The sequence below is a fragment of the Centropristis striata genome, chromosome 10 (genome assembly GCF_030273125.1).
Source record: "Centropristis striata isolate RG_2023a ecotype Rhode Island chromosome 10, C.striata_1.0, whole genome shotgun sequence".
In the NCBI taxonomy this organism is placed as follows: Eukaryota; Metazoa; Chordata; class Actinopteri; order Perciformes; family Serranidae; genus Centropristis; species Centropristis striata.
In genome coordinates this window covers 31499491-31513371 of record NC_081526.1, presented here as the reverse complement: position 1 = coordinate 31513371, position 13881 = coordinate 31499491, and the positions used below count along the sequence as shown (strand labels likewise).

At 40.1% G+C, this 13881-nt stretch overlaps 1 long non-coding RNA gene across 1 annotated transcript; it reads right to left on the bottom strand.

Moving 5' to 3' along the window:
- Positions 1-9149: 9149 nt before the first annotated feature.
- Positions 9150-12324, bottom strand: LOC131979486 (uncharacterized). Its single transcript, XR_009395064.1, has 3 exons — positions 12273-12324; positions 10281-10367; positions 9150-9317 (listed from the first exon to the last, which is right to left on the bottom strand). It is a non-coding gene; the product is annotated as an uncharacterized LOC131979486 (long non-coding RNA).
- Between the last annotated feature and the right edge of the window lie 1557 nt (positions 12325-13881).

Sequence of the window (13881 nt, the reverse complement as noted above, 5' to 3'; positions counted from 1 at the left end):
GAAACTGGGCATGTTGAGGGTTTATAATAAAATTTTCCTCTCCTTTTCCTTCCAATTACCCACTAGTTACCTCTGCGTCTTAAAGGGGAACCCCCTCAGTCATTTGGTAGTGACTGTTGATTGTTGTTTCTGTTCTTGTTTTCCTCACCAAAGAATATGCGCGACAATTATGATTGTGATAACCGTCAGGGTGATCAGGCCTGCTCGTGTATCACAACCAAGTCGTTTGAATGGCTTATCATACCTCCTTTGAAGCATGTCCATCTTCACCCCACTCCTTCTCCTCTTCTCTCTGTGTTCACTCTCCTTCTCAGATTGTTTTCCTTTTTCCAGTCTTTCTCCTTCCTCTCTTCTCTATCCTTCCGTGGCTTCCCTTCATCCCCTCTGCTAACCTTCTCTTAGTTCATCCTATTTCTCTCATACCCTCTGTGCATCCAATCGCTCTCTTCCTGCCATAACCACTGTTCTCTTCTAGTCCTGTCTTTCTGCTTCCTTGCCTTCCCTACTTCCCAATCCTTCTCCATGTTCTCTATTTCTCTCCAGTGCCTCTCTTTCTGCTCTCTCTCCTGTTGCTCGTTCTCTGTTTTTCCTTTTTTCTTTTTCTTTTGCAAATCTTACATAGATTTTTATTGTGTTTTTTTCTTCTCTTACTTCATCTTGTCAACACATACTAATACCTTCTTTTTTCTAAGACTTTTCCTTTAGTCCTCAGTTACAATATGCACAGTGAAAAATTATCCCACACACACACACTGCCCTTCTTGTCTGAAGTGGTCACCCGAGGGAGCCTAGGGCCGAAACCTCGGCCCTAGGCTCATAACATTACTTTAACATTACTTTATTAACATTACATGTGGCTATATTCAATCACATTTTCTAACAACAACATAATACTCACAATTTAGAATCTTTTTTCCTCCAGACCAGAGGTCTCCGCCCAACACGACAGATAGACCAAAGTCTGGCAGAAATTCAAAAAGGTTTTCTGTTTACCTTATTTGTGGAGCTCCTTGTCGTTTGGGGGAGAGTCCCTCTGGTCCGTCAGGAAAAGAAGAAAAAATATGGAAAAATCCTCAACCAAGAAGAATCCGGGTCACTGGCACCAAAATTGTTAGAGCGTAAAGCTTTTACAGCTTCTACCTCTCACCCGGGTTCTTTTTCCTAAACTTGGTTTACAAAACACTCAGGACAAATGAATAAAGTCAACCATTTATTGAAAGAATCATAGCCAAATGCAATGCTCAGCGCTGGACTCTGCCAAGTGACCCCAATGGCATCACAGGACAAAGTGCTTACAAGCAACTCTGATGTTACACATAGCTTCTTGGATTTTGGCGAAATCCCGTACAATGGGTGGGCTCTTTAACGCAATTGGTCAATTTGGAAATGATATGCACTGGTTACCACCCATTAACCAAGCATCTGGGGATTGAACATCTCACTGATCTTTCAAACTTTATGTGTGTGTGTTGTTGTCTGCTGAAGCTTCACATTCTATCCTGTACTCCCCCATGCATACCTTTCCTGAACTCTGACCTCTCCTAACCGTAAATGACCAGTCCTGTCAGTGAATGACCCAGTTCAGGTCAGAATTTTAAGTCTCAGGCAACCTGAGTACCCCCACTCCCACAACACTCTCCAAACCACAGGATTGTTTCATACAGACAGACTGGGACCTGTTTGAACACCAAGAACTGGAGACATTCACAGAAACAGTACTGAACTATAACCAGTTCTTTACTTTATTTTGTTTAAAAACCTCGCTTTTAGTGCAGAGAGTCATAAATATATCACCAGACATGCAGCTGTAGGTAACTTTACATTCCCTAAAGCAAGATCTAACGCCATCAAGCGCACGTTTCTGTATAGAGGTATGAAAGAATGGAATTCACTGCCTAAAAATATCAAACTCACCACTAACATAAAGCGATTCAAAATATTAATAAAACAGTATTTATCAAAATAAGAAAACATGGTATATTTATATGTATGTAGTATATTTCTATAGATATATGATATGTGTTATTATAATGTATATGCTGTAGAATGAATGTATATACAACATGTGTATTATGTGTTAGTAGATTTTGTAATGATGTATACATATATGGTGTGTAGAAATGTGTGTAATATGGATTAATATGTGTGTTTTTTTATGATGTTTTGTGTTTTCAACTGTATATTTGATACTGTTGGACCCCAGGAAGAATAGCTGTGGCTTTGCTGCAGCTAATGGGGATCTTAATAATAAACTAAACTAAACTAAACTAGTTCTGCATGGTGAATGTGACTGTGGACAAATAAAAGCCAGGCTTTCCCAGACCAGAAACCCTGGATGACCAGCCAGGTCCGCACACTCCTCAGGGCCCGCGACGCTGCTTTCAGGTCAGGTGACAGAGCTCTGTAGAGAGCTGCTCGAGCTGACCTGAAAAGAGGAATAAAAAGAACCAAGGCGGGCCACAGGATGCGCATAGAGTCTCACCTACTCAGCAACAACACACGGGAGGTGTGGCGGGGCATACAAGACATCACAAACTTCAGAGGCTGTGGTGCATCAGCAGAAGACCTGAGTGTGCCACTGGCAGAGGAGCTAAACTGCTTCTTTGACTGCTTTGAAGCATCTCAGCAGCACTCACCTGCTCCAGCCGTGCCCCCACCCCCACCCCCACCTGGCTCCACACCAGTCCACTTAGGCCGCGTTCAGACTGCCAGCCAAAATCCGATTTTTAGCCCATCCAGATAGGAACTCCCAAAATGCCCCGCGGCAAACCAGGAAGTAAAGTGCCCGCATCAAAAGCCGGTCCCGGCGATTCATTCCATCAAACACTCATAACGTCAACAAAACAACCATGGATGACACAGATGGGATATCAAGCTATAAATACATAATGTTAATTTTATAGCTTCGCCATTTCTGGAACTTTTAACTTTGATTATTAGCGACCAAACCGTGATTTCTACCAGAGCATTGCATTATTTTTTAACGATCAACAAGGGAGAAGACGTAACACAGTGCACCAATGCAGCTGCATGGATGTTGTGTTTTCTGTGGATTTCTGTAATTTGTTTATTGTTATTTCTTATTTACATGTTTGATCGGCCCGGTTTCGCAGACAAGGCTTATATCAAGCCAGGAGTAGGCCTAAGTCAGACTAGTAAAGCTAGGTCATTTAAGTGGCTTACATGAGTGTGGCTTATGTTTGTCTTAGTTAGTCCCAGACTTTGGAGTCCTGGAGTAAGCTTAAATGAGAACACCTGGGTCAAGCCTCATTAGCCTAAGTGGGAGCACAGCTTGTTAGCCTCATGGTGCTTATAAAAACCTGGAATGGAATTGAAATGAAATTGAGGACAGCTTTGCTGCAGGGAATTTTCACACCAAATATGGCTGAAGCTAGAAGAACACGCTCAAAGAACTATAATGAGTATGAAAAAACTCTGCTTAAACAAATTGTGGGAAATCATGCTGTCATTGAAAGTAAAGGCCATACTGCTGCTATTGAACATAAGAAGAGGAGTGCTTGGGCTGCCATTCACAGTGAATTCAATGCAAATGAAAATGTAACCACAAGAGCGGTACAGCAACTGCAGGTGAGACATGTCTATTATGATCTGTATATCACAGATGTCATATAGGTTTGTGACATTGTTTATATTGAATGATATCTGCCTTCATAGACTCTGTGGAAGAACATCAAATTAGATTTGGAAAAAAAGGAATGCAGAGGCCAGAAGAGAGAGGTTTACTACTGGTGGTGGACCCCCACCAAGTAAAGACAAGACCGATGAATTGGCTGACTTGTTGACTGGAATAATGGAGGACCAGCAACCTCTGGATGGTATACCGGATGATGACCATTTGGACAGTGGACATGAAGAACTGAGCACAAATGGTAAATATAGCATAGAAAGTAAATTGGTTACTTCCTACTGTACATACAGATTATTCCACTGTCTGTGTCTGTCTTTATTTTTATTTCAATTATGTGAGTTTTTTGTATCTAACAGTGTTCTTTTCCCAGAGGAAATTATTCTAACCCTGGTGGAAGAGCCAGTGCACAGTGACTGTGCACCCTCCACATCTGGTATGGCATCCCAGAGAAAAGATCCTGCCACCACCTTCCAGCAGAAACCAAAAAGGATGTCCATGCATGAAAAGTTAGCCTTAGAATTTCATGAGCAGAAAATGAAATCTCTGAAAGAAGAGCATGACATGAAAATGAGAATTCTACAGGTCGAATTGGATATGAAAGTAGAAGAGAGAGCTTTTCAAAGAAAGATGCATGAGACACCTATGTAATGTAATGGATAATAATATAATAAATCAAATTTTCCTCACTTGACAAGAGTGTTAGTACTGTAGTCACCACAACCTACATTTTAGAACAGCCTTGGTTGAGTTTCTCATTTAATTTTTCAGCACACTATTTATATCTGTTGTATACAACAAACACTATTAAAGCAAAACAAGCCATAATCAACATTCCATGGTTAAATGTATCTTTTTTCTAGCTGAAGTGCTGCAATGTGAAAGCAACTCTGAGCGCAATTCCTCGTTGGTTATTTTCTGCCACCAGCATGGGCACATCTGGATCATTCTGGTCTTCCATTGGAGGGTCAGGACAATTATGCTGCTTCAGGTAGTTGTGCAGCACAGCTGTAGCAATGATCACCTTGCAGCATCTTCTTGGCTCAAAACGAAGTGTATTGCGTAAACACTGGAAACGATTTTTCCACACTCCAAACATACGCTCAACCATCCCTCTAGTGCGAATATGAGCTCTGTTGTATCTTTGCTGCTCAGCTGTTGTGGGATGTGGCCAAGTCGTGAATAAATAGGAACTCTGAGCATATCCACTGTCACCAAGTAGTAGTCCACTATGTTGCCCTCTCTCAAACTGAGCACACAGTGAAGAGTTGTGGAAAATCCTTGAATCATGTGTTGCTCCTTTCCAACGGGCAACAATGTTTGAAAACTCTAAATTGGGAGTGCATACAGCCTGAACATTGATGGAAAACCAGTTCTTACGGTTCCTGTACTCCTCAGCATCAGAAGTTGATGGACACTTGATTTGAACATGACATCCATCTATACAGCCAATCACTCCTGGGAAGTTCCCATATTCGTAGAATCGCACTTTATAGTTGGCTTGCTCAGCAGCATCAGGGAACTTAATGTACATATTTCTCAGTTCACAAATGGCACTGCAGACATTGTGAACTATTCTACACACTGTTGCTTCACTGACACCACACAAATCACCAGTTTCACGATGAAAGGTTCCAGATGCCAAGAATCTCAAAGTGATCAGAACTTGGAGAGAACTGGGTACAGGCCTTCCTCTTTGAGACATGGAGGAAAGTATAGGCTCAAGCAAAGTAATTATCTCCAGTACATCTTCTTTGTACATACGAAAGCGGTCTCTGAAAGTTATTTCATCAAACTGATTCAATGGATTACTCCTATCCACAAGTATTTGTCTGGCTGGCCTCTGTAGCGAATATTGGTCTTCATTTAGATATTCCAAATACTCCATGCTCCCAAACCATCTGTGCTCCCTTTCACAAACAGTACTAAGCCGAAGTTAAACCTGCCTCTTTGCAGGATTAATATAAACTTCAATTTAGTCCTAGAGTAGCTCTAATCCACCTTCTTGCAATTGGCTTTGTTTAATCCAGAACAGACTAAATCTTTGACTATGTTAAGATAAGTCTGTGCAAGTGACTTAAAGTTAAGCCAGCTCAAACAGCATTTTAGTCTGAGACTAGACTTAAGCCTTGTCTGTGAAACCGGGCCCAAATGTTTAGTTAGACTAGTGGGGAATAGTGCTGTGGCCCTTTAAACAAGAGGAGTGTGCTATGCGTACATGTGACCAGTGTTTTACCCTGTGAAAATGAAGCGGTAGATTCGTTTACAGGGTAGATACATTCAACCCGGTATGCAGCCACTTGGTAAGCTCTTGTCATTTTTTGTAATTCCTTGTTTCTTGTTTAGCTTTCATGTTGTACGTGTCATGTTGTCTACTGTCTCTATGCTGCATTGGTGCACTGTGTTACGTCTTCTCCCTTGTTGATCGTTAAAAAATAATGCAATGCTCCGGTAGAAATCACAGTTTGGTCGCTAATAATCAAAGTTAAAAGTTCCAGAAATGGCGAAGCTATAAAGCTAACATTATGTATTTATAGCTTGATATCCCATCTGTGTCATCCATGGTGGTTTTGTTGACGTTATGAGTGTTTGATGGAATGAATCGCCGGGACCGGCTTTTGATGCGGGCACTTTACTTCCTGGTTTGCCGCGGGGCATTTTGGGAGTTGTAGTTTTTGGTGCAGATAAAGACTAACGCAGCTTTTGCATAGGCGTTTTGTTAGGCTTTGAATATGGTGTGTGTACATTGAAAAAAAAGGATTAATTATTATTATTATTAGCCTATTACATTTATTATTATGATATTCATGAAATTCTAAAATATGAAAATATAAATATAAAATGTTGATCAATGCATATGATGTTTAATTTAGTTATTAATAGTTGATTGATATTTTGATATTTGTTATGAAATATGGGTTATGTTATGTATTATTGTTGCTTATTGTTATTGGGTGATTGAGCTGTGATGATTATATTATGCAAATAATTGAAACATTGCATTCTTTAATTTTTTAGGTTTATTACCTGTTGCTTTTCAGAAAACAAATAAACAAACAAATTGGAACTGTAACTGAGTAATATCCTTTGTGCACCGGGTTGCCCTTTCCGTGGGGAGAAAACGGAACAATGGCTCTTTTGAAGTCTGAACAGTCACAAATCACATGAAATCCGATTTTTGCAAACCGGATTGAAACCACCTTTGGGAGGTAGTTTCAGATCGCATTTGGACAGATGCGTCTCAGTCTGAACCTCCAAACACTCAGATCGGTTTTGACTGTCCGTGACGTCACTCTACGCGGCACGCGTAGCGCGGGCAGCGCGGAGACGAGGTGTCCACCGGCAGCCGCGCCCGACTCATGCGGGCCCGACGGGGACGTCCATCCGCCCGGTTTCTCCCCTGGTGCGTCTGAGATGTTCTGCACCTCTACTGGACAGTGATAAGGCCAATATACTGAGGTGACCTGCCTCCATCATGTTTGTTGTTGTTGTTCTTGTAGCCATCGCAATTATATGACGTCTGACACCGTTACTATAGCAACCTGTCAGATCAGTCAATAATGTGGCCCAGTCTGAACAGAGCCATATCCGATTTGGACACTTGCTAAAAACAGTGTGGACAGTCAGCCCTAAAAATCGGATTTGAGTAGGAATCTGATTTGAATCAGATTCGCCTGCAGTCTGAACGCAGCCTTACTGTACAGGAGCATGATGTCAGACGGGTGCTCCTGGCAGTGAACCCCAAGAAAGCTGCTGGCCCAGACGGAGTACCTGGCAACGTGCTCAGAGCGTTGGAAAGTGCTGGAATCACAACTTTAAAAGACTTATTTGAAGGAGACAGAATGATGTCATTTGACCAATTAAGATTGAAATATAAGCTATCACACACACATTTCTTTAGGTTCTTGCAAGTCAGAAGCTTTATACAGAATCCAATTTGGCATAAATTTACTTTAGAAATGTCACCAATTGAACAACTACTATACAAAATACATGACAATAAAGCTACAGTAAGAAGATGCTATGAGGCCTTTCATAAGTCCAATAAGACTAAAAATACAATTATGCAAAAATGGGCTCAGGATCTTGGGGTGGCAATAGATGAAGATATGGAGGCGGACATATGGGAGCATGCTAACAACATCTCCATATGTAATAGAGCAAAGGAATCACAATTTAAATTACTGCATCGCCTCCAGATATCACCTGAACTCAGACATAAGATGGACCCAAAGAAATCAGCTCTGTGTATGAAGTGTAATAAGGAATTGGTAGCTTTATACACACTGTATGGACGTGTGTGCATATCCAGGATTTCTGGGTAGCAGTGGCTCTGAAATTAGATTTGGTTTTTAATAAGGACTTGGATCTGGACCCAGTGAGTCTGTAAAAAAATTATCCAAAAATAAAATCATCCCATTGTCAAAAATTGTGGAATGTCTTAACATATGCTGCACGTAAAACTATACTGCTGAACTGGATTTCAAATAAGCCACCTACAGTTTTAGATTGGCATAAGGTAATATTTGAACTCTTACCCATGGAATATTTGACGCACTGGTCCAGAGGGAAAATTGGTTTGTTTTATCATATATGGACCCCATTTCTCAATTATGTTGGACCTAGAATATCTAACATATTTTTGAAGGTGCTTCCCAGACCAAGGAATAACAGTTGAAAGTTAAAGGAGAGGTTTTGCTGTCTGTTTTGCTCTTTTTTATTTCTTATTTTATTTTCTATATATATATACTTGGTGCTCCATTTTATATTATTACTTATTATTGTCATTACTAATGTCATATGATATGGGGGGGTGTTTAAACAAAAAAAAAAAAAGAGAAAATGTTGTATATATGAATAAGTTGTGAAACATAATTACTAATAAAGATATACTTAAAAAACAAAAAAATCTAAAAAAACAAACAAAAAGGCTCTTGTTCTTTAACAAAATAGTCTACTTTCACAGATTTAACATTCATTTTCCTGTGCAATTTAAGGCACTGTAATTGTTTTAAGCATTAAAAATAAATGCATCTCAATTCACCTTAACTTACTGTTTGACATATTTTCTGTAGAAATGCACTTGTTTATCCTCCAAACAAGAGAATGAGGGGCCTGACACTGCAGCCCTCCGGTACTGCAGGATTCCCCTCCTTGTTATGTTCTGCAGTAAAAACCTCACATACAGGGTAATACATTTTCAGCCAAACATTTTTAGTTCCCTTTAGACATGTTTCTTATCAAGCATATATATTGCATTTCTAATTACCTTTTAATGACTTTATGAACTTAAATGATTATTAATTTATGTCTGAAAGATACACATATAACACAAAAATGTTACAATCATAATATAGCTCCTTAAACTTTGTCCCACTGAAAAGTCAGCAAAGCAGTTTGGCTTGCATACTTTATTTGCATACACAAATTATGACAGGATGCAGGACACTCTTGTACTTTTGGCATACTGTATTTGACAAACTGGGAGATGCTAAATCTTTTTTCCTGCAAACTGTATTGTCTGGTAGTACGGGTGATGGAATGCACGTGTGTAGAGAGCTGGCTGCTACAGGACGAATCTGCTGGGAGGAAAGTTGGCAGTTGGTTTTGGTTTCTTGGAAGAAGAGAAGCACACAGCCCATTCCTGGAGCCGGAGAATCCTGTGAGGAGACTGTAGTGGCAAAAAATCGTCATAAGGAGGAAAGATCACTGAGTCGTTGGAGCATAAGCAATAAAGGTGTATTCTGATTGCAACCAGGAGAGCACAAGGTACAGTCAAAAAAGTCTGCACAGAGTGAATCTGCAGACAAAGGGAGCTAACAGTTTTTATAGCGTTACAATACATGTGTGTGTGTTGGGTAGGAGGCACCGAGCTTCGGCTTTGAGGAGATGTGGAGCATAAAATTTATAATCGGACTTTAGATAACAGAGGCATCTTGACCAGAAACAGGAAGCAGCTGTGACCTGTTATACTTACAGGATGAGAAGGCAGATTGTGTTCACATAAAAGTTCATAACGCTATGTGAAAATGATATAAAGTTATGTCTGAAAATGTTTATAAAGTTATGTGAAAATGTTTATAAAGTTATGGCACTTTGTCATAACAAGACAGGTTTTTGCTCCCCCGACAATGTGTTTCTCAAAAAATGATGACTTTGTTCTCCTGCTTAGCACACTCTTCTGCTGGTGTCACTGCCATGGATCTTAATCGGCCCCAGATGGAAAGGCTCCTCTCCGACGGTCCACCCTACACTCACCTCATCAACTACTGGCCAATGGGTGCGCTTCCCCTGCTGCTGTGCCTCTCCCAGAACTCCTGCTCTTCTCTGTCTCCATCCCCTTCCCTCTATCCTCCCTCCCTCTCTCCCCTCACACTCATGTTTCCGCTAAATAGTAAAGGGTAACAAAACAGACGAATGTTTCAGTGTCGTTGAAAACTCTGACAGAGTCCTACCGCTCCACCTCTCCCAGCTGCAGTTAGAGCAGGAGCTGTTAGCCCCTCAGCGTGAATTACTGAAGCCTCAAACCACAGGAATTAAGTAAGTACATAACTTTAAGAGCCATCTGCAATCGCTACATGAGTGCTGTATGCTAGCGAAGAGAAGAAATAGAAGAGTAGAGGGTTTTTTTTACTTTTTTGACTGAGGTCCTGATGTCTGTGGGGAGCTCGTTCCACCATTTGGGAGCCAGAGCAGCAGTGGCGGTTCTAGACCAGTTTTACTGTGGGGGCCAAGCAGGGGCCAGTGTTTAATCAGGGGGCACATTAAAAAAACGCCAAAGATGATATTTAAGCATTCAAACCCTTTTTTTAGGTTATTTAAAAATCAAATTTAAGTATATTTGGAAGATACAATGAGACTTACCAACTATAACAACTATTTTTGTACGACAATGACATTTCTCATTTTTGTGCACAATTACTTTTTTCTATTTTGAAAGTGCAGTACAGTGAGAATTATCTTTTTTTATATATACACAAGCTTTTATTGCACAATTCAACTATAATACAAAGTACAGATTCTGGGTTCCTTTTGTGTACAATGAGATATTGTTTGAACAAAAAATAGGTCAGAATTGTTCTGTCATTCATTGTTATAAATTGATCAATTTATTATTAATTTGACACAGGGGCCACAGCAGGGGCCAAGGGCTTCTTCACAGGGGCAGTGACCCCTGTAGGCCCCTGTGTAGAACCGCCACTGCAGAGCAGAGAAAAGTCTGGATGAGGTTTTGTGGCGAATCGCCAGCTGTTTGGCTGATGCAGAGCAGAGAGGACGGGCAGGAGTGTAGGGTTTGACCAGATCTTGGATATAAGCTTGGCCTGAACCTTTAGCAGCGGAGTAGGCTAGAGCCAGAGTCTTGAAGCGTATCCGTGCAGCCACTGGTAATCAGTGGAAGGAGCGGAGGGGTGGTGTTGTATGGGAAAATTTGGTAGCATGTTTGTGATGAGGGACAGCTGATTGTCGATAGTCACCCCAAGGTTTTTAGCAGACTCGGTGGAGGTAACCACTGTGTTCTCGACAGTGATGTGGAGGTCAGTGGTAGGAGAACCCTTCCCTAGTGCAAACCAAATACCCCAACCAAGTACTGAGTGCATATACAGTACAGGCCAAAAGTTTGGACACACCTTCTCATTCAATGCGTTTTTCTTTATTTTCATGACTATTGTTGTAATTACGCACCGGGGCGTCAACTATGTTGGGGTATCTGGTTACAGATACCAGTTGCCTTCATCAAGGATCACCAAAAATGTTGGGAATTAAGGATGGCTCTTTTATGAATAAATGATGACCTTGCACAGGGCGTCGAATATATTAATAAAAGGGCGTTATCATAAATGCTATCCCTTCCATAAGGATACCAAATATGCAGGGGCGAACCTGAGCACACTTGTGTGGATCTCACGGTTCAAAAGTGTGGTTAGATGGCTATAACAATTATTAATAATTATCATAAACAATTATTAATTATAAGAAATGATATGACTTGATTTACTCTAAGTCAGCTCGTAAAATGGGGCACCACTCTGTAAACAGAGAAAATATAGCCAATTCACCTAAATCAGTCTCATAAAGTTATTAAATTATCAATTTGGAACACTGATTATTAATTATGAATATAATTATAATCAAATTACCATATTAATATTTAATAGTGGTTGAAGGAATCGTGAATTCTTGACACAGCAGAGGTTAGAATATCGTTCATAATGTACGACATTAAATAGACAGCATTCGTAATCAAAAGGTATTTATTCTAAACAAGTAAAGCAAATAAAAGCACACATCTATAAAATAGAGAATACATTACAAAAGAGAAGGAAACATGTGGGTGTGTGTGTGTGTGTGTGTGTGTGTGAGGGGGTTTACCACTCCTCAGACAATGAGCTGTGTTCAGCTCCAGTTAATTTAATCAGTGTGTGAGCAGGTCAAAGGTTAGTATAGTTAGTTGCAGTAAGACTGACTGTCTGTATAAAGCAAGATTAACATACAACTTTGATCGTAACACGAATGTCACATAAATATACTTAGAACACACATATAAACCAAATCATTAATCACAGGTCAAATCCTAGTTGGTAAAGTCCTTGCTGATTTCTTATCTAAGCCCAGTTACATTACTCACGAGTCCGGTGAAAAAGGGGGGGAAGCCTTTTCAGCAGAAGAGTGGAAGAAGGTTGTCTTCTTTTGTTGAATTAGAGCTTTCTCTGACAGATGCAATGAACTTTGTGTTCATTAATGCAGCTTTGGTGTGCAGAGAAGGTCAGAGTTGCCGTTGGTTCAGAATTCCTTATGGAAAGGAGATTCTTGAAGCTTGAAGTCTCAGAAGAGAAGAGGTCTCACCTCAGCAGGACTCTGCGGGGGTGAGGGAGGAGGTGGCTGGTGGATCCAGGATCTGGATCCCCTCCTGGAGATGCTTCCAAGCAGGAACGGTGGAGAGAGAGCCGATGGAGAGAGAGAGAGAGAGAGAGGGACAGAGAGAGCTGTCTGCTTTATAGCAGGCCAGTGGACCTCCTGTCGGGTCAAAGGTGCCTTGACCAATGACATGACACCTGGAAGGTTTCATAAATGCAGTGCATTCTGGGAACTGAAGTTCTTGAGATCAGACAAAATGGAGGTGACTCACCATTTTGTGAGTGGGCTCAGGAAAATGTCTCATTTAGTCCACAAATGAACCCAAAATTCACCTGTGGTAGAATCCCAACACTATTTACTTTGTAGATTCTCACTGAAGGCATCAAAACTATGAATGAACACATATGGAATTATGTACTTAACAAAAAAAGTGTGAAATAACTGAAAACATGTCTTGTATTTTAGATTCCACAAAGTAGCCACCCTTTGCTTACTAGAATATAAGACATGTTTTCAGTTATTTCACACTTTTTTTGTTAAGTACATAATTCCATATGTGTTCATTAATAGTTTTGATGAATTTTTAATGTCAATAGTCATGAAAATAAAGGAAACGCATTGAATGAGAAGGTGTGTCCAAACTTTTGGCCTGTACTGTAGATGGACATACTTTTCAGAGGTCAACATTTCCATATTAAACATATTTTTTTAAACTGGTCTTTTGTAAGATACATTTTTTTGAGACACTGAATTTTAGGTCTTCATTAAATGTAAGTCACAATCACTATAATTAGAAAATATTAAATTAATTAAGACATGAAATGCTTCATTCTGTGTGTAACCGATCTATACAATTTGTTATTTCCACTTTTTGAATTGAATTATTGACATAAATACACTTTTCTATGATATTCTAATTCAATGAGATGCACCTGTAATTCCAAATATATTATAAATTATTATTTTAGATGCATTTATGTGAGCAGCATTGAAATGATGTCCAGGTAGGGCTCATTTAAGCTCCTTAACATACTATTGTGTGCTTTAATTGATAAAAGAAAATGCTAAATCCTTTTAAACTAATCATATTTTTCATGTTAAGTCTTTACCTGTAAAGTCACCAGGCCCGGGGTGGGTAAGCGGGAGAATCGGGAGAGTTCCCGGTGGGCCGCTTCACTTTTGGGCCGGCCGATAATTTATTTATTTATTTATTTATTTGACATTTTTCACGTTAGTCCATCTTCTCTTAAAGTACGCTAAACACGTTTTGCATTCTGACACCGCAGCCTCAGCATGGGTTGTACCATGCGAAGTAATGCGAAGTCCCAAATAAAGTTGGTTGGGTCCATAGCCGTCTTTCCAAAAAAGTTTTCTCAGGG